The sequence below is a fragment of the Leopardus geoffroyi genome, chromosome X (assembly GCF_018350155.1).
Source record: "Leopardus geoffroyi isolate Oge1 chromosome X, O.geoffroyi_Oge1_pat1.0, whole genome shotgun sequence".
In the NCBI taxonomy this organism is placed as follows: Eukaryota; Metazoa; Chordata; class Mammalia; order Carnivora; family Felidae; genus Leopardus; species Leopardus geoffroyi.
Window position 1 is genome coordinate 16,722,100 of NC_059343.1, and position 26,362 is coordinate 16,748,461.

The following is a 26,362-nucleotide window of genomic DNA, read 5'->3' on the forward strand; positions in this document are numbered from 1 at the left end:
AACCTCTAGCCAGGCTTCTCAAAAAGAAAAGGGAGATGACCCAAATAGAGAAAATCATGAATGAAAATGGAATTATTACAACTGATCCCTCAGAAATACAAGCAATTATCAGGGAATACTATGAAAAATTATATGCCAACAAACTGGACAACCTGGAAGAAATGGCCAAATTCCTAAGCACCCACACACTTCCAAAACCCAAACAGGAAGAAATAGAAAGCTTGCACAGACCCATAACCAGCGAAGAAATTGCATCAGTTATCAAAAATCTCCCAACAAATAAGAGTCCAGGACCAGATGGCTTCCCAGGGGAGTTCTACCAGACGTTTAAAGCAGAGGTAATACCTATCCTTCTCAAGCTCTTCCAAAAAATAGAAAGGGAAGGAAAACTTCCAGACTCATTGTATGAAGCCAGCATTACTTTGATTCCTAAACCAGACAGAGACCCAGCAAAAAAAAGAGAACTACAGGCCAATATCCCTGAAGAATATGGATGCAAAAATTCTCAAAGAGATACTAGCAAATCGAATTCAACAGCATATAGAAAGAATTATACACCATGATCAAGCTGGATTAATTCCTGGGCTGCAGGGCTGGTTCAACATTTGCAGATCAATCAATGTGATACATCACATTAATAAAAAGAAAAGATAAGAACCATATGATCCTGTCAATCGATGCAGAAAAAGCATTTCACAAAATTCAGCATCCTTTCTTAATAAAAACCGTCGGAAAAGTCGGGATAGAAGGAACATACTTAAACATCCTCAAAGCCATTTATGAAAAGCCCACAGCTAATATCATCCTCAATGGGGAAAAACTGAGAGCTTTCTCCCTGAGAACAGGAACACGACAGGGATGTCCACTCTCACCACTGTTGATTAACATAGTGTTGGAAGTGCTAGCATCAGCAATCCGACAACAAAAGGAAATCAAAGGCATCAAAGTTGGCAATGATGAAGTCAAGCTTTTACTTTTTGCAGATGACATGAGATTATACATGGAAAACCCGATAGACTCCACCAAGAGTCTGCTAGAACTGATACATGAATTCTGCAAAGTTACAGGATACAAAATCAATGTACAGAAATCAGTTGCATTCTTATACACTAATAATGAAGCAAGAGAAAGACAAATAAAGAAACCGATCTCATTCACAATTTCACCAAGAAGCGTAAAGTATCAAGGAGTAAACCTAACCAAAGATGTACAAGATGTGTATGCTGAAAACTATAGAAAGCTTATGAAGGAAATTGAAGAAGATATAAGGAAATGGAAAAACATTCCATGCTCATGGATTGGAAGAATAAATATTGTCAAAATGTCAATACTACCCAAAGCTATCTACACATTCAATGCAATCCCAATCAAAATTGCACCAGCATTCTTCTTGAAGCTAGAACAAGCAATCTTAAAATTTGTATGGAACCACAAAAGACCCCAAATAGCCAAAGTAATTTTGAAGAAGACCAAAGCCGGAGGCATCACAATCCCAGACTTTAGTCTCTACTACAAAGTTGTAATCATCAAGACAGCATGGTATTGGCACAAAAGCAGACACATAGACCAATGGAATAGAATAGAAACCTCAGAATGAGACCCACAAACGTATGGCCAACTCATCTTTGACAAAGCAGGAAAGAATATCCAATGGAAAAAGACAGTCTCTTTAACAAATGATGCTGGGAGAACTGGACAGCAACATGCAGAAGGATGAAACTAGAACACTTTCTTACACCATTCACAAAAATAAACTCAAAATGGATAAAGGACCAGAATGTGAGACAGGAAACCATCAAAACCCTAGAGAAGAAAGCAGGAAAAAAACCTCTCTGACCTCAGCCGCAGCAATTTCTTACTTGACACATCCCCAAAGGCAAGGGAATTAAAAGCAAAAATGAACTATTGGGACCTCATGAAGATAAAAAGCTTCTGCACTGCAAAGGAAACAATCAACAAAACTAAAAGGCAACCAATGGAATGGGAAAAGATATTTGCAAAAGACATATCAACAAAGGGCTAGTATCCAAAATCCATAAAGAACTCACCAAACTCCACACCCGAAAAACAAATAACCCAGTGAAGAAATGAGCAGAATACATGAATAGACACTTCTCCAAAGAAGACATCCAGATGGCCAACAGGTATATGAAAAGATGCTCAACGTCGCCCCTCATCAGGGAAATCCAAATCAAAACCACACTGAGATGTCACCTCATGCCAGTCAGAGTGGCTAAAATGAACAAATCAGGAGACTATAGATACTGGCGAGGATGTGGAGAAACGGGAACCCTCTTGCACTGTTGGTGGGAATGCAAACTGGTGCAGCCGCTCTGGAAAACAGTATGGAGGTTCCTCAAAAAATTAAAAATAAATCTACCTTATGACCCAGCAATAGCACTGCTAGGAATTTACCCAATGGATACAGGAGTGCTGATGCATGGGGGCACTTGTACCGCAATGTTTATAGCAGCACTCTCAACAATAGGCAAATTATGGAAAGAGCCTAAATGTCCATCAACTGATGAATGGATCAAGAAATTGTGTTTTATATACACAATGGAGTACTACGTGGCAATGGGAAAGAATGAAATATGGCCTTGTGTAGCAACGTGGATGGAACTGGAGAGTGTATGCTAAGTGAAATAAGTCATACAGAGAAGGACAGATACCATATGTTTTCACTCTGATGTGGATCCTGAGAGATTTAACATAAGACCATGGGGGAGGGGAAGGGAAAAAAAAAGGTTAGAGAGAGAGGGAGCCAAAACATAAGAGACTCTTAAAAACGGAGAACAAACTTAGGGTTGATGGGGGGTGGGAGGAAGGGGAGGGTGGGTGATGGGTATTGAGGAGGGCACCTGTTGGGACGAGCACTAGGTGTTGTATGGAAGCCAATCTGACAATAAATTTCATATTAAAAAAAAAGAAAAATGAGGATGGTAAGAATACCTAGTTATTGGAGTGATGTGACAATTGAATATGAATATGCAGGTGAAGAGCCTGGCACAGTGTCTGTCACATAGTAAGTCTTAGCTTTCAAATAAATATTGTCAATCACTGCCTATTATTGTCCTTACTTCCTCTCCTAATTCACATATGAGAGCTCTTATGTTGACTGCCGAAGTTGTCTCCTAAAGCTTCCATGGAAATCAGAGGGAAAGAATGACTTGTAGCCTTTTCATTCCCATGGTAGAATATAATTTCCTCAGGAGCATTAAGCTTAATTTTTAAAAAATTGCTATTTGAGCGGGAAGAAATGGAGACACACACACATGCACACACACAGACACACACACAATGCCAATTAAAGTGATATGTCCCAGGTGGTCTCTGAACATGATAGGTGTGTAAATGGGAGCTAGAACAGTGAACAAAGCAGCATCTGAGTTGTTATTTTTAGAAGCTGGAGAAATGCTGCGGAAGAAGAGGGGAAATATGTAGCATTTTAGGTAACACATTTCCAAGTAGCTCTGAAAGGAAGTCTTATATTTAAGGGAGTTGTTAACAATTGGGATTGAATGCCTAAAATAGAAATAAGAACACTTAAGCAACTTGGGAGTATTTTGTTGGGTCTGCTGTAGAATATTAGGTTTGGAGAAGCTGTATGCCGGAATAGGTAATATACATGGAAAGTAACATAGCATTGTTCTTAAATTCATGTTTGATTTTAAGACTCTTACTAATGATTTTTCTCCATCCTATTGATTGAACTGTATCTCTCCCTACATGACACTACCATCCCTCCTTGCTTATCTCTTCTTTATATTCCCTTTAATAAAATAGTACTTTCAACTTCAGTGCTTTTGCTTATGTTGCTTTCCTACTTGAGCATGACTTTCTACTTACTTTCCTCTCACAGACGTTCTATCTTTCTTCATATTTCTTCTACTACTAGAATCCCCAGAAACTCTTTACTTTGACTTATGTGGCTAGAAAGACAAATTGGGTCCATGTCATGAAGGGCTGTGGATGCTGTTGTCTTCACAGCCTACAGAAATTGAAGCCATTGGAAGTCTTTCAGGAGGACAGTCACATTACCTACTGTGTCTTGGGAAGATATTAATAACAGTGGCATCAATGTGAATGACAGCTTCAGAGAGGAAGAAACTGGCACAAGATTAGGAGGCTACTGTGATAGCTTAGGCATGAGGAGATCAGAATATAAACTAGGCAAAGAGTAGAGCCAAAAGGGCAGAAGGGATGACTTTGAGAGACCTCTGGAGTATTAATTTGAGAGAACCTGATGAACAATGGGATGTGAGGAATGGGAAGAAGAGAGGGTAAGTGTTATCACGGGGGGCCCTGAGATGTCCATAGATTATGGATGGCAGAAATGGAAAGCAAGAAGTGGGGGTAAAAGAGGTATTTATCTGCAGCTATCCTAGTGTGCAACCAGTGATGTGAGTCTGGACTCCAAGACAAGGACAGAGGAAGTGATGTGGATTTGGTAGCCTTATCCCCAGACATGGCAATGAAATTGTTGGGAAAGAGAGTGAGTGAGAGAGGAAAAGGTGCTGGGAAAAATCAATAGGAAAACCCAACATTTAAAAGGCTGCAAATGAGAGCGAGAAGCACTCTGAGAGGTCAAAGGAGAATTGCAATGTATAGACTGAAAAGTAGACAAGAGGCGTTTCAAAAGGAAGGAGCTGCTGAATAGGATGAAAACTGCAAAACCATCATGTGAGATGAGAACCAACTGGGGAAAGCCTACTCGATGTGACATGTCAGTTACCAATAAGAGATGGTGGGTAGCGGTTGGTGTAGAAATTAGACTGCAGGAGGCTAAAGAGGGAATGATATGGGAGAAGGGGAGAGGGTAGAGCTAAACAATCTATCAGAGGGCTTTGACAGTGAAGGGTCATAGCTGAACCCAAGCTAGAAACAAACCAGGATCGTTTCTATGTGTAGAACCAGCTTCTCTGTTGACCTCTGCTAAGTGCTGATTTGGTCCTTTTGTCTAAATCTTTCAACATCAAAAGAGAGGCTGGGGTGTGGCAAAATAGGATCAAGAACTCCCAGGGCATAAGTCCTGCTAGGTACTGTTACAATGAATTATTTAAAAAGTAGAACAAGAGCTTCCAAAGGTGTCTTATACATACATTGTATGTATAATGTATACATTATACATTCCTTTTGTTCCTTATCACAGACGGGAAGAAAATATAATCATGCCTTAAATGCTCAACTGTGTAAGCAGGGATATAATTTGCATACACAGCCCAGGTAATACTATTGGGAAAATTGTACCTGAAGTCTTAATGAGGAAATTTAAGCAGATGTGATGGAAGAATTAAAACTAATGTTAGCCTTTGCAGCCACTCAGTTGCAGGCATAGCAATTTCTTCTTTTATAAATGTGAGGAGAATTTAATGACTAAATTAAAAAGAACAGGCAGGTCAGGTGTTGGGGTAGTGGTAAAGTCCTTGACTCTATAAAAGCTATTGATGAGAGTAGAAAAGCATGCATTTCTTCAGATAAATTACATTCTAGAGGAAATATTGGTTTTCCAATTAATTTGAACAACAGTTTTAGAGTGCCTGTGATGTCACCATGCTCTCAGTACCGGGGGTAAAAAGAAAAATGAGGTATAGTCTCTTTCCTAAAATGGATAGATCCCTGTCATAGATGCCTAGCTCCTAATCAAGTCATATATAATTTCTAAAAAGTATTTGGATAAACCATAGTAAAATATTGTTTTAAAAAATTGCACCTGGACAATGATCATCAATGGCTAGCATAGCAAAAAGAGCAGCAACAGGTATATGCCTCCTAATGAAAGTATGAAATACCATCTATGCAGTTTCCTTGTCAAAATATCAAACCAGAATCGTATTAAGCCTCTAGATTTAACTACCAGTTAATAGGGGACAGAGAAACACACTAAACCATACCGGTAATAAGGATGCAAATAGAAAAATCGAGACTATCAAAACTCTGACAAGTAACATGCATTTTTCAACAACAAAAGTGTATTGAAAAATGTGTGTGTTTGTGTGTGTGTGTGTGTATGGGAGGGTAGGGTGTCTGTGTGTGTGGATCTGTGTGAAAGAGGGAGAGAGAAGGAGAAAGAGGAAAAGAGAAAGAATTAGAAGCTAGAGACTGAGACTTAAAAGACATATCTATTGTTAAAAAGAAATGGAGGCCAGCCTTCAAAATTCCCTGGAAAGACAAAACCAGTTTATTCATACAAACAAAGCTTACTTTAGCTTACTTTGCAAGGTGAACTTGACCCAGGTCATTTCTCGCTTATGCCTTTGGAAACCATAACCAAAAGTTAAACTATTTCCCAACTTGATATGAGGTAACCACCGACCAGTTCCCTGTCATTTAAGAAAATTCTAAAATCATAACCAATCACTGCAAATAATAAATAGTCTGCTTTCTCACTATATAAGCTGCTTTAAAACAATATACCCCTGAGCCTCATTCTGTGGTCTGGTTTGAGTGCTCCCAGTTTACAAACTGTCTTTTTGGTGTGTGCACAATAAACTTTTACTAATTACTACTTCAGTGATTTACTGCTTTTACTTTTGTTATTTTTTAACTTTTGACACGACTAATTGCAAAGTATGGACCTTATTTCGACACTAAGAAAAATTGTAAAAAACATGGGATCAGGGGGAATTTGAATACTTATTGGATATTTCATCATATTAAAGAATAATTATTAATTTCTTAGTGGGAATAATGACATTATAGTTATATTTTAGAAAAAGAGTCCTTGCTTAGAGTCACCTGCTGAAATACTTAAGGATGAAATGATATGATGTCTAGGATTTGTTTTAAAATAATCTAAAAGGAGGGGGGAAGTAGAGAAGGGTATATAAAAAACACATGAGTTGATAACTTTTTAAACTGGGTTATGGGTACATGGGGGTACTTTTTAACTTCTGTTTGTTTAAATATTTCCATAATAAAAAGTTTTTAAAAGTTGGCAAAAAAATAGGTCTAGCATCATTCAAGATGATTAAGTATTAAATTTAGACCTTTTCTCCAATCAGTGTACTAGTTATAGAGCTACTATGTGGCAGGTAGAAGGCACTTTTGTTCACATGGGAAGGGAAGGATGACAAATTTAGCTACGTTTCCCATGGCTTGAATTGAGACATCACTGGCATCCTTTTATCTGTTTTTCCTTTCATCTTGAAGATGTTACTTCAGATGGTGATGTGAATTTTGGCATTGAGTGGGCTGAGAGCAGTGTTACTGTATGGCAAAACAAACTCAGAAACTGGGAGTATGGGGAAAAGACGGGATGTTCTGCCTTCCCATTACCCAGACCTTTTCTCTTGCTCCATTTTCCTGGGAGTCCATTAGATGCTTTAAATACAGTGAGAAGGGACACTCCATCCACTTAATCTTGGGCTGAAAATGTTGACTAAGTAGAATGAAATGATGATAATTGTAATGACGATCATTTATTAAGTGATTTCCTACATGCTACAATGCACTAAGTATTCTACGGGTATAGCCTAGTTCATTCTTCACAAAACTCTTTAAATTAGATATTATTACAGTTATTGTTTTCAGCTTACACACTTGGAGAAGAAAAGTGTTGTGTGCAGGGCCATACTGCTAGTGGCAGAGCCAGGTTTCTAACTCCAAAACTTTTGCTCTTTACTATAACACTGTATACATCTTATACTTTCCTTTCTATAACTTAGGAGTTCTGATGAGGACAACCCAGCAGACTTAGAAGGTCACAATTGCTCTCATTTTCCTGCTTTATATTATTTGCAAGTTTTTCAAATGCTAATTCAGTAGGGACCCTGACTCTTTGAACAGAAGCCTCCAGAAGCTATGTATGGTGCCTAGCCATTAGGCACACGTACCTTGCCCTTTGGATATGAATTTTCCAAGCTTATCCTTTGCCCAGCCTGGGGCTCGCTGCTCAGGAGAAACCTACAAGTTGGTGGTATGCTCACAGTTGTCTGGGCTTTGGAAATCTGGTTGTATCTAACTGGGTAAAGAATTAACAATGAACACTGGGTACTTCTGTTGTGGAAAACTGTCCCCCATCATCTGCATTTAGTCTGGGATACATTTTTTAAAAAGTTTATCAGAGAGAGAGAGAGAGAGAGAGAAAGAGAGAGAGAATCTTAAGCAGGCTCCATGCTTTAGCCATGATTTGGCCAGTGAGAGCCAATTCACAGGTAAAGTTCCCTCCCTTCCTTCAGAACTGTTCCTTAGGAAAGTACAAATTGCCATCTTCTATTTGAGTCTTTATAAAGTCTGAATAGTTCAGTTTGAATGATAAAGTGCTATTTGAAGAGGACCATTAAAACAATCCAAATCAATATTAATTTGGGAAATTTATACAGGTCTCTTTACAGATTGAATAAAATGAAAGTAAAGATATATAACACAGATTTAGCAATTATAACTGTGGTCATGACTCCATTGCAATCATCTGAGACAGTAGTAAATAAATCTTTTAGTCATCACTGTGTAGAGCAATATATTAAGATGCTCTATCGATGATAAGACCCATAGGATCAATATAATTTTTAAAAAGTATACAAACGGGTGCTTTAATTTGGGATAAATTTCCAACAACCTTGTAATATATGAAACTAAAAGATGCTGTATGTCAATTGCCCAGAATGAATTGAAGTTGATGGTGTAAAAAATAACCAGAGTGACAATGAGGACACTGAGGCTTAGCTATATAAGCCTGTCCAAGATAAATAATTTCCTGACCCATGAGCTTGGGAAAAAAAAGCACTATTTTAACAATATATTACTTTATTTAATTTGTGATATTATATGTGTGTGTGAAATTATAAAAGTACGGTATTATAAGTAGACATCTGATTACTCAATCTATGGTGCTACAAGTTTATTACTCAGATAGGCTCCAATTTGTGGGGGGCAGAATTTTCTCTTTGGAAAACTAAGGGGTTGCTTTACACTTGGGCATATGAAGTAAGCAAATTCTTGGTATGTTAAGGGGAAAATAAAAAGGAACACATTAGACTAGTTGAGATGAGCAGTTATTCAAGGCCTGAGTTTCCCAGAAAAACGAAGACAGCATAGTATGAAGTTAAGAGCATTGACTATAGAGCCAGGCTTGCTCAGATTGGATTCTCTGCTTTGCCACTTACCAGATCCATGAGGTTGGGTATGTTACTCAACTTCTTTATGCCTCAGTTTCCTCACCTGTAAAATAATAATAATAATAATAATAATAATAATAATGTTTATGTCATATGCCATTGTAAGAGTTGAATGAATTAATATTTGTAAAGGGCTTAGGCCTGGTACATTGTGAGAACTTATGTGTTAGATAGATTGGTAGATATATTGATAGATAAATTCTGTCTTTCCTTGATACAATTCGCCTTACCCAGGAAGAATTTGTGCTTCTGCTACCTGTCTCTGTGTTAAAGGAGATATATGTTTATTTGTTGGCTTATTTGTTTATTTGCTTTAGGAGAACTAAAGTAACTTCTTTTGCAATGGAGAAGATTGCAGATGTGCATGTGGCTGATGACTTCATGCAAGATGGGGCATTGGGGATAAGGAGAGGGAATTGTGGTTCTGGAGTCAGACTCGAGCCCCCACAGTTCTAGGGTGCTGTCTTTAAAGGAAGAGATTTCTCAGCCACCTGGAGGCTGTGTCTCAAATCCCTTTTAGCCTCTGTTCAAGCCACGCTTTCCTTTATCAGTGTATTGTCAAAGGTTGTCCTGTGCAAAATAGTGAAAGCTGGCAAAAATGGGGGGTGGCTAGAACACTCATATGCTGCTGGTGGGAGGGTCAGATGGTACAACCACCTTTTAAACTTGTCTGGTAGTATCTGCTAAAGCTGAGCACATGCCTATTTTATAAGCTAGCAATCCCACCCATGGGTATATTACTAACAGAAATGTATACATGTATTCACCAAAGTCATGAACATGAATGTTCATGACAATACCACTCATTATACCCAGATGCCCATGAATTGGGAAGCGGATAAATGCATTTTGTAATATTCATACAACAGAATACTACATAGTGATATGAATGAACTACGACGCTGCACAACAGTATCTGTAATGAACATAATGTTGAGGAGGAGCTAAGATGGCAGAACAGCATGGAGGTTTTCTGTGTGTCTTGCATCCATGAAATACAGCTGGACCAACACTAAACCATCCTGAACACCTAGAAAACTGATCTGGGGATTAACACAACAATCTGCACAACCTGAACCACAGAATTAAAAGCAGGTACGCAGCACAGAGAGGTGAACTGGGGGAGAGAGAAGCTGTGGAGGGCAAGGAGCCGCTTTTGTGTGTGGAGAGAGGACCGAGATGGGGGGGAGAATACTGGAAAAGCACCCCCCCAAAAGCAGCTGGAGAGAAAGTGGAAAAATGGAAACAGCCGCAGGGACTGAACTAAAAAGTGAGAAAGGAGAGAGTTTAAATTCCTTTAAGACTATAAATGGAGGGAGCACAGAGGCTGAAACTCTGCAGTTCAATACCTAGCAGTGCTCTGGTGGGAAGGACAAATCCCCAGGAGCAGAGTGGGGTCCAGGGGTCTTCAGGCCACACGGGGAGAGGCGGTTCCCCTGCTGGGAGGACACCTGGTAGAGGCTGTGTGGGTCCCACAAAGGCAAGGCCCAGAGGACCCAGGAGAACAACCACATTCGCTGGTGCTGGAACAAGGTCGTTAAGGGTGAAGCCTGGTGCCAGATGTGTGCTGTGATTTTCTATAATCCCTGAAATGCTGCTGCTACACTGTCTCGTGAATTTTTCCTGGGGCGGGACGGCACCTGGCCACAGTATCTGGGCATCAGCATCAGCATGGTCCCGCAAACATTCCTGGGTGTGGCTGGCACATGGCCATTGCTCAGTGAGACCCTCCTGCAGAGGGGCAGAACCGGTCAAAGCCACAGTCCCTCAGAAGGAAAGAGTCTGGAAAAACAGCTGCATCTGAGACAAGACTCAGGAGGGAGGTGCTGCCTGGGGCTTGGTCACGGACTGTGTAAAAGCAGAGAGCGGATGGAAGGTGAAGACAAAGGATGGTGCATGACTGCTGATCTGGGAGAACAGAGTTCTGATATTAGAGACTGGGTAGCTGGATGACACCATTTTCACTGCTCCCACGTATGTTCGTAGGCACCTACAAGCGCCACAACAATCCACCCCAGTAAGCTAGCAGCACTATCTAGTAGAGAATGGAGCTGTTACACTAAGCCCCACCCAACTGGGCCAACCTCACACTTCAGGAACACAAGTCTCTCTGCCTGCTTAGTTTATGGACTATAAAGAGCTTCATAGTTTGACTTCTAGGGTAAAATGAAGTAATTTCAGCTGTATTTCAGTCTGTTCACTCATCCATTTATTCAATTTATTTTCTTTTTTTCTTTTTTCTTTTTTCATTTCTTTTCTTTTTCTTGAATACAAAAAGAGAAAAAAAATTCATTTTTATTTTCAATTTTTATTAAAAATATTTTCTTTTTTTCTACTATAATTTATACTTTTGTGTAAATTTTTTTCAAATTCTATTTTACTTCCATCATTTCATTTTAGTCTACTTCATTGTATTAATCTTTTCAAATTTTCAAATGATTTCCTTTTTTTCTTCTTTCCCCTTTTTTCCCTTATCTATCAATCTACTTTCAACACCCAGACCAAAACATACCTAGTATCTACCATCATTTATTCGATTTATTTTGTGTGTGTTTGTTTTTAATTTTGTAATTTTTATTTTTTTACCTCATTAATTCCTTTTCTCCTTTCAAAATGATGAAATAAAGGAATTCACCCCAAAAGAAAGAGCACTAAGAAAGAACAGCCAGGGACTTAACCAACACAGATACAAGCAAGATGTCTGAACCAGAATTTAGAATCATGATAATAAGAATACTAGCTGAAGTCGAAAAGAGATTAGAATCCCTTTCTTCAGAAATAAAAGAAGTAAAAGCTAGTCAGGATGAAATAAAAGTGCTATAACTGAGCTGTGATCTCCAATGGATGCTACGGTGGCAAGGATGGATGAGGCAGAATGGAGAATCAACGATATAGAGGATAAACTTATGGAGAATAATGAAGCAGAAAAAAAGAGGGAGATGAAGGTAAAAGAGCATGATTTAAGAATTAGAGAAATCAGTGACTCATTAAAAAGGAACAACATCAGAATAATAGGGGTCCCAGAAGAGGAAGAGAGAGGAATAGGGGTAGAAGGGTTTTGTGAGAAAATCATAGCATAAAACTATCCTAACCTGGGGAAACACACAGACATCAAAATCTGGGAGGCACTGAGGACTCCCATAAGATTCAACAAAAACTGACCATCAACAAGGCATATCATAGTCAAATTCGCAAAATACTCAGGCAAGGAGAGAGTCATGAAAGCGGCAAGGGAAAAAAGTCCTTAACCTACAAGGGAAAACAGATCAGGTTTGCAGCAGACCTATCCACTTGGCAGGCCAGAAAGGAATGGCAGGATATAGTCAATGTGCTGAATCAGAAAAATATGCAGCCAAGAATTTCTTTATCCAGCAAGGCTGTCATTCAAAATAGAAGGAGAGATAAAAAGTTTCCCAGACAAACAAAAATTAAAGGAGTTTGTGACCACTAAAACAGACCTGCAAAAAATTTTAAGGGGGACTTTCTGAGGGGAGAAAAGGTGAAAAAACAAACAAACAAACAAATAAATAAAGACTAAAGCAACAAAGACTAGAAAGAACCAGAGAACACCACCAGAAACTGCAACTCTACAAGCAACATAATGGCAATAAATTCATAGCTCTCAGTACTCACTCTAAATGTCAATGGACTCAATGCTCCAATCAAAAGATATTGGGTAACAGAATGGGTAAGAAAACAAGATCCACCTATATGCTGTTTAGAAAAGACCCACCTTAGACCTAAAGACACCTTCAGATTGAAAGTAAGGGGATGGAGAACCATCTGTCATGCAAATGGTCAACAAAAGAAAGTCGGAGTAGCCATACTTATATCAGACAATCTAGACGTTAAAATGAAGACTGTATCAAGAGATGAAGAAGGGCATTATATCATAAATGAGGGGTCTATCCACCAAGAAGACCTTACAATTGTAAACATTTATGCACCAAATGTGAGAGCACCCAAATATATAAATCAATTAATCAAAAACATAAAGAACTCATTGATGGTAATACCATAATAGTAGGGGACTTCAACACCCCACTCACAGCAGTGGACAGATCATCTAATCAAAAAACCAACAAGGAAAAATGGCTTTGAATGACACTGGGCCAGATGGACTTAACAGATATATTCAGAACATTTCATCCTAAAGCAGCAGAATATACATTCTTCTCCAGTGCACATGGAACGTTCTCCAGAATAGACCACATACTGGGACACAAATCAGCCCTCAACAAGTACAAAAAGATCAAGATCATACCGTGCATATTTTCAGACCACATTGCTATGAAACTCGAAATCAACCACAAGAAAAAATTTGGAAAGGTAACAAATACTTGGAGACTAAAGAACATCCTACTAAAGAATGAAGGGGCTAACCAAGAAGTTAAAGAGGAAATCAAAACGTTCATGGAAGCAATGAAAATGAGAACACCTCAACCCCAAACCTCTGGGATGCAGGAAAGGCGGTCCTAAGAGGAAAGTATATAGCAATCCAGGCCTTCCTAAAGAAGGAAGAAAACGATCTCAGATACTCAACCTAACCTTATGCCTTAAAGAGCTGGAAAAAGAACAGCAAAACCCCAAGCCAACAGAAGACAGGAAATAATAAATATTAGAGCATAAATTAATGATATCAAAACCAAAAAAATAGTAGAACAGATCAATGAAACAAGAAGCTGGTTCTTTGAGAGAATTAACAAAATTGATAAACCACTAGCCACTTTGATTGAAAAGAAAAAGGAAAGGACCCAAATAAATAAAATCAAGAATGAAAGAGGAGAGATCACAACCAACACAGCAGAAATATAAACAATAATAAGAGAATATTATGAGCAATTATATGCCAATAAAATGGGCAATCTGGAAGAAATGGACAAATTCCTAGAAACTTATATACTACCAAAACTGAAACAGGAAGAAATAGAAAATTTGAACAGACCCGTAACCAGTAAAGAAATCAAATTCATAATAAAAAATCTTCCAAAAAACAAGCGTCCAGGGCCAGATGGCTTTCCAGGGGAATTCTACCAAACATTTAAGGAAGACTTAACACCTATTCTCTTGAAGGTGTCCCAAAAAAATAGAAATGGATGGAAAACTTCCAAACTCTTTCTATGAAGCCAACATTACCTTGATTCTCAAACCAGACAGAGACTCCACTAAAAAGGAGAACTATAGACCAATTTCCCTGATGAGCATGGATGCAAAAATCCTCAACAAGATATTAGCCAACCGGATCCAATAACACATTAAAAAAATTATTCACCACGACCAAGTGGGATTTATACCTGGGATGCAGGGCTGGTTCAATATCCGCAAAATAATCAGTGTGATTCATCGCATCAATAAAAAAAGGACCAGAACCACATCATCCTCTCAATAGATGCAGAGAAAGCATTTGACAAAATACAGCATCCTTTCTTGATAAAAACCCTCAAGAAAGTAGGGATAGAAGGAGTATACCTCGAGATCATAAAAGCCATATATGAACGAACCAGTGTTAATAACATCCTCAATGGGGAAAAACTGAGAGCTTTCCCCCTAAGGTCAGGAACAAGACAGGGATGTCCACTCTCACTACTGTTATTCAAGACAGTATTGGAAGTCTTAGCCTCTGCAATCAGACAATACAAAGAAATAAATGACATCCAAATCAGGCAGCAGGACATCAAACTTTCACTCTTCTCAGGTGACATGATACTCTATATGGCAAACCCAAAAGATTCCACCAAAAAGCTGCTAGAACTGATTCATGAATTCAGCAAAGTTGCAGGCTATAAAATCAATGCACAGAAATTGGTTGCATTCTTATACACCACCAATGAAGCAACAGAAAAAGAAATCAAGGAATCGATCCCATTTACAATTGCACCAAAACCCATAAAATATCTAGGAATAAATCTAACCAAAGACGTGAAAAACCTATATACTGAAAACTATAGAATGCTTATGAAAGAAATTGAAGAAGACACAAAGAAATGGAAAAAGATTCCATGCTCCTGGATAGGAAGAACAAATATTGTTAAAATGTCAGTACTACCCAAAGCAATCTACCCATTAAATGTAATCCCTATCAAAGTAACACCAGCATTCTTCACAGAGCTAGAACAAAAACTCCTAAAATTTGTATGGAACTGGAAAAGACCCCAAGTAGCCAAAGCAATCTTGAAAAAGAAAACCAAAGCAGGAGGCATCACAATCCTGGACTTGAAGGTAAGTCAGTATGGTACTGGTACAAAAACAGACACTCAGATCAATGGAACAGAATAGAAAACTCAGAAATGGACCCACAAACGTATGGGCAACTAATCTTTGACATAGCAGGAAAGAATATCCAATGGAATAAAGACAGTCTCTTCAGCAAGTGGTGCTGGGAAAACTGGACAGCGACATGCAGAAGAATGAACCTGGACCACTTTCTTACACCATACACAAAAATAAACTCAAAATGGATGAAAGACCTCAATGTAAGACAGGAAGCCATCAAAATCCTTGAGGAGGAAGCAGGCAAAAACCTCTTTGATCTTGGCCATCGCAACTTCTTACTCAACATGTCTCCAGAGGCAAGGGAAACGAAAAGAAACATGAACTATTGAGACTTCATCAAAATAAAAAGTTTCTGTACAGTGAAGGAAATAATCAGCAAAACTAAAAGGCAACTGACAGAATGGGAGAAGATATTTGCAAATGACATATCAGATAAAGGGTTAGTATCCAAAATCTATAAAGAACTTTTAAACTCAACACCCAAAAAACACATAATCCAGTGAAGAAATGGGCAAAAGACATGAATAGACACTTCTCCAAAGAAGACATCCAGATGGCCAACAGACACAGGAAAAAATGCTCAAAATCACTCATCATCAGGGCAATACAAATCAAAACCACAATGAGATACCACCTTACACATGTCAGAATGGCAAACATTAACAACTCAGGCAACAACAGTTATTGGCGAGGATGCATAGAAAGAGGATCTCTTTTGTACTGCTGCTGGGAATGCAAGCTGGTGCAGCCACTCTGGAAAACAGTATGGAGATTTCTCAAAAAATTAAAAATAGGACTACTCTACGACCCAGCAATCGCACTAGTAGGTCTGTATCCAAGGGATACAGATATGCTGTTTTGAAGGGACACATGAACCCCCATGTTTATAGCAGCACTATCAACAATAGCCAAAGTATGGAAAGAGCCCAAATGTCCATCAATGGATGAATGGATAAAGAAGATGTGATATATATACACAATGAAGTATTACTCAGCAATAAAAAAGAATGAAATTTTGCCATTTGCAACTACGTGGATAGTACTAGAGGGTATTATGCTAAGCGAAATTAGTCAGTCAGAGAAAGTTAAATATTGTATGACTTCACTCATATGAGGACTTTAAGACACAGAATAGATGGTCATAAGGGAAGAGAGTCAAAAATAATATATAAACAGGGAGGGGGACAAAACATAAGAGACTCTTAAATATGGAGAACAAACAGGGTTCCTGGAGGGGTTGTGGGAGGGGAGATGGGCTAAATGGGTAGGGGGCATTAAGGAATCTACTCCTGAAATTGTTGTTGCACTATATGCTAATTTGGATATTAATTAAAAAAATAAAATTAATTTAATTTAATTTAATTTTATTTTTTTCAACGTTTATTTATTTTTGGGACAGAGAGAGAGCATGAACGGGGGAGGGGCAGAGAGAGAGGGAGACACAGAATTGGAAACAGGCTCCAGGCTCTGAGCCATCAGCCCAGAGCCTGACGCGGGGCTCGAACTCACGGACCGCGAGATCGTGACCTGGCTGAAGTCGGATGCTTAACCAACTGCGCCACCCAGGCGCCCCAAAAAAATAAAATTAATTTTAAAAAAGAACATAATGTTGAACAAAAGAAGCCAGACACAACAGAATACATACTTCATGATTCCATTTACATAAAGTATAAAAACAAGTGAATGAATCTATGGTGCTATGAGTCAGGGTAAAGGTTACCCTCCAAGGAGACTAGTGACTGAAAAGGAACAAAAGCAGGAGCTTCCAGAATGCTGGTAATGTTCTTGTCTTTGACCTGGGTATTGGTTTCCTGTGTATGTTCAGTTTATGAAAATTCTTGGAGCAGTATGTGCATTTTTCTGTACATTTATGAGCCTTCAACAAATGTTTTAAAGAGGGGACACAGGTAACTTTTCACATTCTGCCAAGTGGGCATTGAGCATATGGAGTAATTAATACTGCCAAAATCTAAGCCTTATATTCTACTTTTGTAAATGGTTTTGATTTTATGTGTTTATGCCTTGTTTCCCTAATTAAATTTTAAGCTCTTTGATGGGGATGACTGTGTCTTGTTTTTCTTTGTATTCCTGCAGTGGGAGAACAGTGTGCATGATCATTAAATATTCGTTCATTTATCACGAGGAACAGCAGTCTTGCCTATCTACCTTATGGAAGGGTATGGTTTTCATGTCCAATTGTAGCAGACTCTTTTAATAATTTTGTTAATTTAAGACAGCCTTGGAATAGGGTGGCTATTTTGAGCTCTTAACCTTGTGTTTTAGATGATCTGATGTGCCAAATGCTTTGACTAAATTCTCCTGAGGTAAAGTGCCAACTTTGGAATAGATTTTCTGAGAAGCCAACTTTGAGCGCTGGCAGAATGGAGTGGCCGACTGCCAGCTGGGGGCGAGAGAACCTGCTTTGAACTTTGGTTGACTACCTCGTTAACTTACTGTGCCATGGATGAATTCTGTCTGGTTCTCCAGGGCTTGGAGAGAAGGAAAGACAGAGAGAGAAAAGGGGAAGCCTATTTGGGGATTAAGTCACATTGGGAAATGGTGCTGGCTAAAGACACTGTTGGTGAAATGAGTCAGCATGTCAGCTCAGCCAGAGGACAAAGTCTCCACAAGTTAGCTATAGCTGGAGAGAAAATTTACATTAAACTGAGACCAAGCACTCATCCTCCACCTTCAAGTAAAAACAGCCCTTGGTGGAAAAATTTTATACCCTAAACAATGCACGTGAAGTTTTACTTGTTAAACTGTGGGGACCTGTAGGTAGGAATTAAAAAAAAAAATCATTATTTCCTTTTTTTCCTCCCAGATTTTGCTCTGGAAATAAAAGGATTGGTTCTTTTTACATGTAGAAAAATCTTTCCAGACCCTGGGTTACTAAATATTTATGCTGAAAAAAAAATGCAGACAAACACAGATTTTTCTGACATCTGTAATTCTTTTGACTGATTCCAATTTGAGATGCTAATGTGATTCTCTAGTATAATATTTCTCCACTTGGAATGCAGAGCTAACTCTGCCTGCTTTTGTACTCAACCTGTAGGAGCAGCAGAAGGAAAAAAGAATGGTGTCTTGAGTGATTCTAGAATTCTGCATTGATTTCTTGGTTTTAACTGACATTACTTTTGGGACCATGGAGCTTCTCTCACAATTTACCATTCTTTTTCTCTTTCTTGAAAACACACACACACACACACACACACACACACACACACACTCATTGAAGGCAGAATTAGCTTCATCAAAAATTCAGTTAAAGTTAGACTTCCTTTGCTGGGAACTGGGATAAATTTGTAGAGTGCCAAAATCTTGAACGAACTTCTAGGAGTCTGGAAAGTGCTGGAAACCATTAAAGAAGGCAGAGGAACCCTGAAAGTGTAGTTAGAGGTAATCTGCAAGTGCATGCAGTTAAATGACACTCTGCCTTCTCATTTCCTTCCCATTCTTCCACACCCAGAAGTGCAAACTTGACAGTTGTTAGGCCAAGGCCACAATGTTGACTAAAGGTAACTGTTCCTCCATTCAGAAAAAGGAAACCAGCTGATTTTGAAACACTTGTAAACTCACATTAATTTATTCATTTTAGGTAAAGTAGGAGAGACTTTGATTCTTGACTCTTTGTGAAACTTCCAAAGCCTATCAGACTTGTGCCCTAATGTATACCTTTGGATTTTGTTTTTAGTCACAACCATATATTTAAGGAGGTATAATTTTGAAAGCTATCTTTCAGGATAGCCTGTTGTCACCTCTGCAATTCCAAATGCTAATGAATGGGACAGTTGTGTGTTCCGATGAAGAGTTATTGAATACTTATAAAGCATGGTATGAATAAAGTGAGAACATGACAAATTCACCATTTCAGACAGTTTAGGGCTCTGAATATTCAGCAGTTAGTAATGAACTTCTGGTTTTGTGGGTTTCATAGTAGGTGAAACTGCACTGAGGTGCAGTGTGGGGACACAAGTTTCCTAAAATTATCAGGGTAAGGAATTGGAAGCAACAAGATAGCTAGTGCAGTTTACACAGAGGCCTGTATGGAACAGTCCAAAGTCTACTGGTGTCATGTTTGCCTTCACCTCCCTACCCCATGATATCAGAAGGAAACCAGCCCCAAGTTCCCTTTCATGCTGTCACTGTTTTCATTTCCTGCCAGGCCTCTTTTCTACAGCCCCCTCTCTTCTTTCTCCTCAGGCCTTGTCTCTTCTCAAACTCACCCACATCCTCCTAATAGAGTATTCAAGCATGTAGCAGCTTCGGAATCATTTAGATAGCTTCGTGATCTAGTTTCCTTGATTATGAAATCAGGTGCCACAGAAATGGTTCCCAAAATAACCACCAGATTAGATGGGGTTTCCAGCTACCTTTAAGATTTAGAGGAGATTGACACCCATTCCCTGCCCTGAGGATTTCCAAAGCAAGCTACCCCCACGGTCCTAGGGGTTTCAGGATTGCTCTGGACCAGTGAATGCCCTGTATCTCGGATTCTTCCTTTTTCTGAATGAGAATGTTTATTATTGTAATACTGTCTCGTTCCACCTATTATGGTATTAATTCCTAAGAACAGGGATCAGCAAACTTTTCTGTAAAGGGTCAGATAGTTAATATTTTAGGCTTTGTGGGCCATATGGTCTCTCTAGCAACTACTAAATCTGTCATTGTAGCATAAAAGCAGCCATAGACAACATGTAATGGGTATGGCTATGTGCCAGTGAAACTTGATTTACAAAAACAGGCTGGATTTGGCCTGCAGGCCAAATTGCTGCCTCCACACACATTTTTCTTTTCATTCTGAGACTCCTATTATCAGGATTTTTTCACTTCAAGTCTCCATATCACTTGGCTTTTATTTTACAATTTCACAATCTCTTTTCCCCCGGTCCTTTCCTGTTGTTTTATGGCAAAGTACTTCAATCTGATTTCTAGCTTAGTAATTTGGTCTTTGGCTGGGTCCATCCTACTACATATCTTAGCTGTTAAGATCTTCATTGCTATGATTATGTTTCTGACACTTAACATTTTCACTTGGTTCCTTTTAAAGTCTTCCTTTTACTGCTTCATAATTCAAATAACCTTCCTTATCTATTTGAGGGTATTTAATATGCCTTCTTTTCCAGTAACTCTGGTTCATGTGGTATACATTGTTTAATTTGCTTTTGTAGATGTTGTGTTACTCAGAGATAAAATTATTTTGTCCAGTGTGGTCATGTTCCTTGGGTACCAACTACTCTGTCTAGTAATGTATAATAGGAAGAGATGAAGCCCAGACTCTAGTTGTTTATGTCCCTCACGATGATTGTAAGTAGAGAAGAGTAGATGAACCCAAGTCTGTAATACCTCAGAAACCACAGAACTAATGCTGATCACTTCCATTTGCTACCACTCCACAAGGCAACTGTTCTAATCCTTCTAAATCCTTTTAAAAATACATAAAGAAGCCATCTTGGAAGGTGGTGGTCTACTTAAAGACCAGGTCTGGGAATTTAGGAAGAGGAGAGGAGTGACTGCCTAGGTGACCCTGGCCAATCCATACCTGTTTATCAACTCCTTGCTGCAATGGTGCTTTTGGGCTGCCTTGAGGGAGCCCCATTGACACTGGCATTCTAGGCTGTTTCCACCTTTTCTGTGTGAAGGTGATGAGGTACCATAAGGCAATTTGAGGGCCAAGCACAAGCTAACATTACCACCCTCCCCCCCAGGTGGGATATGTGTGACATTCCTCAGGTACTCCTGGCTGCTGAAGGACAATGGAAATGACAAAAAATGAATGGTTAAACTGATAGAGTCTCTATCAGTTTACAAATGTCTTGGTAAATTATAAGAAAAAGGTAATCTTGGGGCACCTGGGTGGCTCAGTTGGTTGAGCGTCCAACTTCGGCTCAAGTCATGATCTCACAGTTTGTGGGTTTGAGCCCCGCATCAAGCTCCGTGCTGACCGCTTGCTCAGAGCCTGGAGTCTGCTTCAGATTCTGTGTCTCCTTCTCTCTCTGCCCCTCCCCCACTCACACTTTGTCTCACTCTGTTTCTCAAAAATAAATAAATGTAAAAAAAAATTTTTTTTAAAAAGAAAAAGGCAATTTTATCTACAGCTTCATCTCCAGAAACCTGTAGAGGCAGTTTCCTGGAGCCCCAACATCACCCCTCCTCCATGGTGATGTGGGGGACAAAGGCAGGAAGGAAATGGCAGGTAAAATTAAATTTCTTTATAACCTGCGGCCCATTGACAAATACTTGAGGCAGGCAGACTAAAACATTTCTCCAGGAACCCCCTACTGTCTTAATGTTAATGATTTGCTAGAGGGAAAAACAACCTTAGCTTGACACTAGGTAGGCCTCCAGTATCATGTGAGTCTTCTTTTGCATATGGAAATCTCTTTGGAAACTTGCCCATGACTTTACCTCCCCCAGCTCCCAAGTATATAACCAGTCTCTCCACAGGGTCTGGGACAGCTCTTCCTGCCCACAGGTCCTGTCCCTGTGCTTTAATAAAATCACCTTTTCGTACCAAAGACGTCTGCAAGAATTCTTTCTTATCCATCAGCTCTGAACCCAACGAACCCGGCCATCACTCCAAGACCTCATCAAAGGGATATGATCATATTACAAAAGTGTGGGAAAAGGTTAAAAGGAGAATGAACTTAAAGGCTCCCCCTCAGTCTACCTAATTCCTGCCATCCATTGCTCCAGGCTGCCACCATTCCCAGAGGCACAGATTCGTTAAGCTTATGGCCTCCCAAAGCAGTCCAAAGAGGGCTTTTTTGTTGTTGTTGTTGTTAATTCCTTGGTTCCATCCTTTCCTCTCACTTGTGAGGTGTGTCCGTGGTTGATTGTGGGGGAGGGGAGCCAGCAGCCTATGTTAGTTGTCTACCTTGTCAATAATTAAAACCTCTCTGAAGCTATCTTTTCTAACCACTTTAAGACCTGTTTGGCTAAAAACTAATTAACTAAGATGTGTAATAGCTACATTAGTCCCTCTTCCAAAAGAAAACTAGACCTATCACTGGTAATTAGAGAAAGAGAAAATAGGGAAACAGAAAAGAAAAACCATAAATGGATAACATAAAATATGATAGCAGAGGTAAATCTTAATTCAAAAGTAATTATAATCAATGTAAATGTTCTAAACTCACTATTAAAAGCCAGAGAACATTGTTTTTTCAAAATAACATTTGCACTGTTTTTATTTCAAAAAGAATGAGATCTTTCCATTTGCAATAACATAGATGGAACTAGAGTATTTTATGATAAGTGAAATAAGTCAGACAGAAAAAGATAAAATTTCATATAATTTCACTTATATGTGGAGCCTAAAAAAGAAAAGAAAAGAAAACAAACAGCCTCATAAATACAGAGAACAAACTGGTGGTTGCCAGAAGGGCAAGGGGTGGGAAATGGGCAAAATAGATGAAGGGGATTAAGAGGTACAAACTTCCAGTTACAAAATAAATTACATCACAGAGATGAAAAGTGTAATCAGTAATATTATAATAACATTGTACTGACAGATGGTGACTACATTTATTATGATGAGCACTGAGTAATATATGGAAGTGTTGAATCACTATGTAGTACACCTGAAACTAATTAACGTGTGTCAATGATACTGCAATTAAAAAAACCCAGAGAACATTTAAATTGAATTTAAAAATAATATTAAACAATATATGATCTAACTAAAATCAAACAAAACGGTACAGAAAGATGGAAAGTTTTGAAAATGAAAAGACACACCAAGTAGATATGAGCCAACAGAATCTAGGGCAGCAGTCCCAATTCTGATAAAATAGAATTAAGCAAAAATCTAAGGGATAAAAAGGTCTTTTTATACATGCAAAAGTTAAAACAGAATCAGAAGGAAAAAAGAATCATGAATATACTTGTGTCTAAGAGTATAGCCTCTAAATATATAAAGAAACTACTCATAATATTATGGGGAAAAATTAATTATTCAACAATAATTTATTTAGATATTTAAATACACCTATTTCTAAAATTGATAGGTCAGAGAATTCCAGGAAGATGGCGGCGTAGGAGGACGCTGGGCTCACCGCGCGTCCTGCTGATCAATTAGATTCCACCTACACCTGCCTAAATAACCCAGAAAACCGCCAGAGGATTAGCAGAACGGAGTCGCCGGAGCCAAGCGCAGACGAGAGGCCCACGGAAGAGGGTAGGAAGGGCGGCGAGGCGGTGCATGCTCCACGGACTGGCGGGAGGGAGCCGGGGCGGAGGGGCGGCTCGCCGGCCAAGCAGAGCCCCGGAGTCTGGCCTGCAAAAGCGGAGGGGCCTGACGGACTGTGTTCCGACAGCAAGCGCGACTTAGCGTCTGGGAGGACATAAGTTAACAGCTCTGCTCAGAAAGCGGGAAGGCTGGAGGACAAAGGGAGGGAGAGCTGCTGAGCCCCCAGACGACAGAGCTCAGTTTGGTGGGGAACAAAGGCGCTCGCCAGCGCCATCTCCCCCGCCCATCCCCCAGCCAAAATCCCAAAGAGAACCAGTTCCTGCCAGGGAACTTCCTCGCTCCGCGCAAACACCCAACTCTGTGCTTCTGCGGAGCCAAACCTCCGGCAGCGGATCTGAATCCCTCCCGCTGCCACAGGGCCCCTCCTGAAGTGGATCACCTAAGGAGAAGCGAGCTAAGCCTGCCCCTCCAGCCCCTGTGCACCTTGCCTACCCACCCCAGCTAATACGCCAGATCCCCAGCATCACAAGCCTGGCAGTGTGCAAGTAGCCCAGACGGGCCACGCCACCCCACAGTGAATCCCGCCCCTAGGAGAGGGGAAGAGAAGGCACACACCAGTTTGACTGTGGCCCCAGCGGTGGGCTGCGGGCAGACATCAGGTCTGACTGCGACTCCGCCCACCAACTCCAGTTATACACCACAGCACAGGGGAAGTGCCCTGCAGGTCCTCACCACGCCAGGGACTATCCAAAATGACCAAGCGGAAGAATTCCCCTCAGAAGAATCTCCAGGAAATAACAACAGCTAATGAGCTGATCAAAAAGGATTTAAATAACATAACAGAAAGTGAATTTAGAATAATAGTCATAAAATTAATCGCCAGGCTTGAAAACAGTATACAGGACAGCAGAGAATCCCTTGCTACAGAGATCAAGGGACTAAGGAACAGTCATGAGGAGCTGAAAAACGCTTTAAATGAAATGCAAAACAAAATGGAGACCACCACAGCTCGGATTGAAGAGGCAGAGGAGAGAATAGGTGAACTAGAAGATAAAGTTATGGAAAAAGAGGAAGCTGAGAGAAAGAGAGATAAAAAAATCCAGGAGTATGAGGGGAAAATTAGAGAACTAAGTGATACACTAAAAAGAAATAATATACGCATAATTGGTATCCCAGAGGAGGAAGAGAGAGGGAAAGGTGCTGAAGGGGTACTTGAAGAAATAATAGCTGAGAACTTCCCTGAACTGGGGAAGGAAAAAGGCATTGAAATCCAAGAGGCACAGAGAACTCCCTTCAGACGGAACCTGAATCGATCTTCCGCATGACATATCATAGTGAAACTGGCAAAATACAAGGATAAAGAGAAAATTCTGAAAGCAGCAAGGGGTAAACGTGCCCTCACATATAAAGGGAGACCTATAAGACTCGTGACTGATCTCTCTTTTGAAACGTGGCAGGCCAGAAAGAATTGGCACGAGATTTTCAGTGTGTTAGACAGAAAAAATATGCAGCCGAGAATCCTTTATCCAGCAAGTCTGTCATTTAGAATAGAAGGAGAGATAAAGGTCTTCCCAAACAAACAAAAACTGAAGGAATTTGTCACCACTAAACCAGCCCTACAAGAGATCCTAAGGGGGACCCTGTGAGACAAAATACCAGAGACATCACTACAAGCATAAAACATACAGACATCACAATGACTCTAAACCCATATCTTTCTATAATAACACTGAATGTAAATGGATTAAATGCGCCAACCAAAAGACATAGGGTATCAGAATGGATAAAAAAACAAGACCCATCTATTTGCTGTCTACAAGAGACTCATTTTAGACCTGAGGACACCTTTAGATTGAGAGTGAGGGGATGGAGAACTATTTATCATGCTACTGGAAGCCAAAAGAAAGCTGGAGTAGCCATACTTATATCAGACAAACTAGACTTTAAATTAAAGGCTGTAACAAGAGATGAAGAAGGACATTATATAATTGTTACAGGGTCTATCCATCAGGAAGAGCTAACAATTATAAATGTCTATGCGCCGAATACCGGAGCCCCCAAATATATAAAACAACTACTCATAAACATAAGCAACCTTATTGATAAGAATGTGGTAATTGCAGGGGACTTTAACACCCCACTTACAGAAATGGATAGATCATCTAGACACACGATCAATAAAGAAACAAGGGCCCTGAATGAGACATTGGATCAGATGGACTTGACAGATATATTTAGAACTCTGCATCCCAAAGCAACAGAATATACTTTCTTCTCGAGTGCACATGGAACATTCTCCAAGATAGATCATATACTGGGTCACAAAACAGCCCTCCATAAGTTTACCAGAATTGAAATTATACCATGCATACTTTCAGACCACAATGCTGTGAAGCTTGAAATCAACCACAGAAAAAAAAAGTCTGGAAAACCTCCAAAAACTTGGAGGTTAAAGAACACCCTACTAACGAATGAGTGGGTCAACCAGGCAATTAGAGAAGAAATAAAAAAATATATGGAAACAAACAAAAATGAAAATACAACAATCCAAACGCTTTGGGACGCAGCGAAGGCAGTCCTGAGAGGAAAATACATTGCAATCCAGGCCTATCTCAAGAAACAAGAAAAATCCCAAATACAAAATCTAACAGCACACCTAAAGGAAATGGAAGCAGAACAGCAAAGGCAGCCTAAACCCAGCAGAAGAAGAGAAATAATAAAGATCAGAGCAGAAATAAACAATATAGAGTCTAAAAAAACTGTAGAGCAGATCAAC

The 26,362-nt window shown here is 39.5% G+C and overlaps 1 long non-coding RNA gene across 1 annotated transcript in view; it reads right to left on the bottom strand.

Moving 5' to 3' along the window:
• The window catches only part of LOC123594217, a 583,276-nt gene that overhangs the window by 227,890 nt on the left and 329,024 nt on the right, over window positions 1-26,362 (bottom strand). Inside the window, exon 3 of the long non-coding RNA XR_006710712.1 lies at window positions 9,108-9,162. This is a non-coding gene — a long non-coding RNA (uncharacterized LOC123594217). The remainder of the gene's footprint in view (window positions 1-9,107; window positions 9,163-26,362) is intronic.